This window comes from Propithecus coquereli, unplaced genomic scaffold, assembly GCF_000956105.1.
Source record: "Propithecus coquereli isolate 6110/MARCELLA unplaced genomic scaffold, Pcoq_1.0 Scaffold926, whole genome shotgun sequence".
In the NCBI taxonomy this organism is placed as follows: Eukaryota; Metazoa; Chordata; class Mammalia; order Primates; family Indriidae; genus Propithecus; species Propithecus coquereli.
In genome coordinates this window covers 33282-36003 of record NW_012155574.1, presented here as the reverse complement: position 1 = coordinate 36003, position 2722 = coordinate 33282, and positions in this window count along the sequence as shown.

Below are 2722 nucleotides of genomic sequence, written 5' to 3'. Positions count from 1 at the left end.
CTTTCTGTGAGTGTGTATGTGTGTGGCTGTATATCTGAAACCCATGACCGCAGCAGCCCAATTGTTGAATCTCCACACCGGGGGTATTTTGCACCAAAGAGACAGCACGCACCTCTAAGAGTGTCTAGTGCCCAAGGAGTCTGCTCTTCAAGCTGAGACACGTGGTCACCTCTCTGTTGCGACTTGGTAGCCAGAGCTGCTGGCCAAACGGACAGACTCCACAACGGGAAGCACTGAGTAGAGAGTGAAGTAGGCTGTTTTCACAGAGGGGTCCTGTAGCCTCATTTTTGCTGTGACTTGGTAATCAGCACCTCCACCCAAATAATTAGTCCCCCATCCTTGGTAGTGCAGAGGAACAAGGGAAGCTGTTTTCTGGACTGTCACCCTTTAGGGATGGTGGATGACCCTAGACTATGATCTGACCACTGATATTGCGTACCAAAGGGACTGACCCCACATCCACTGGGGTGGAATAGCAGGACAGGCTGCTTTCTGGTCTGGGTCCCTCAGGCATCTTGGGCCAAACCTCTCTAACATCCCTGAAGTTGTACTTCTTTCCAGCTAGTCAACCCTGATCTTGAAGGGGTGGAATAATAAGGGTTGCCACTTCCTGAGCTGAGACGCCAGGTAGCCCCAGAAAGCGCCCTTCCCTCAGTCTGGGGGGTTATCTGCCCCTCTGGCAGGTGAAAACCTGCCCTCGGAGGAGAAAAGGTTCTGGAATACCTTGACAACTGACCCTCCCACGCAAAATTCATGCAACAAAAGAGAAGCAACCTCATAACTAAACCCAGCGCCTTCCACCACAACCAAGTAGTCAATAGCGGAGTCACACACTCCAAAGTGACCCAAATCCTGGAAAGCTAAGCAAGGAAAAGAAACTCACTAATCTCTGTAAGCAGAAGGAGCAGACAACTGACCAGTGATAACCCAACAGGCCAAAACCCCACCAAGACAGCACAAGACCAAGGAACATCTCTTCAGCTCTGCCAAGGACCTTCCCTTTGGAGCCCCCAAATTAAGTTCATAAACCAGTCATAGCACCTCCAGTCCTTTAAAAAGTAGCCTGATGAGAAATAATCAGCAAAAGAACACAGGACACATGAAAGATCAGAGAGAAAAGTCACCTCCAAAAGAAAATATTCAATCTCCATCAACTGATACCAACATACATGATACGATTAAACTGACAGGGGAAGAATTTCGATTATAGATTGTCAGGAAACTGAACAGAATTGAAGAGAAAATAGAATCCCAACATAAAGAAACCACAAGAACAATCTAGGAAATGAATGAAAAATTTTCCAAAGAAATTGAAATACTAAGGAAAAACCAAACAGAAATTTTGTCAATTAAGGAAGAATTCAGGAAACTGCAAAACACAATGGAAAGATTCAAGAACAGAATGGATCATGCAGAGGAAAGAATCTCAGAGCTCGAAGATAATGTCTACGTGCTGAACAAATAAGATGAAGAAAAAGAACTCAGAAGCAAGAGACAAGACCAAAACGTTCAAGAAATGTAGGATTATGTAAAGAAACAGAACCTTAGGGTCATCGGTCTTGCAGAGTGAGAAGAAGAAGATGCTCAAGGGCTGGAAAACTTATTTCATGGAATACTGGAGGAAAATATGCCAGGCCTGGCCAGAAATCTGGACATCCAGATACAAGAAGCACACAGAACTCCTGGGAGTCTCAATGTGAAAAGGCAATCATCACGTCACGTAGTTATTAGACTGACCAAAGTAAACACGAAAGGAGCAATTCTTCGAGCAGCAAGACGAAAGCAAAAAATAACCTATAAAAGAAAGCCAATCAGACTAACTGCTGATTTCTCATCTGAAACCCTACAAGCCAGAAGGGACTGGGTCCCTATCCTTAATCAACTAAAACAGAATAATGCCCAACCCAGAATTCTTTATCCATCAAAATTAAGCTTAATCTACGAGGGAGTAATAAAATCCTTCCCAAACAAGCAACCACTGATGGATTTTGCAAAGATAAGACCAGCCCTACAGGAAGTACTCAGTCCTGCATTACACACTGAACTGCATAATAGACACTCTTCAAAGTAAAATCATTCAAGAGTTAAAGCCTAGAACGTGGACTTCAGGATGGCTCAAGGAGCAAAACAAAACAATAGGATTTCACCCAACAATATGAATGGAAATCTACCACAATTCTCAATCCTCTCAATAAATGTGAATGGCCTGAACTGTCCTCTGAAAATATACAGGCTGGCAGAGTGGATAAAAATCCACAAGCCTAGTATCTGCTGCCTACAGGAAACGCATCTTATCCACAAAGATGCCTTCAGACTAAAGGTCAAGTGATGGAAAACTATCATCCAGGTGAATGGAAGTCAAAAGAAAGCAGGGGTAGCTATACTATTTTCAGATAACATAAGCTTTAAAAAAACAAAAGTAAAAAAAAGACAAAGATGGCCACTATATATTGGTGAAAGGGAAGATCCAACAAGAAGAGTTTACAATCCTTAATATCTATGCACCCAATACACGAGCACCCAGTTACATAAAGCAAACCTTGTCTGATCTAAACAACATGATAAACAATAACACCATAATAACAGGGGATTTCAACACTCCACTGAATGAACTGGACAGATCTTCCAAACAGAAAATAAGTAAAGAAATAATAGACTTAAACAGAGCTCTTGAACAAAAGGGTCTGACAGATCTCTACAGAACATTCCACCCAAATAAAGC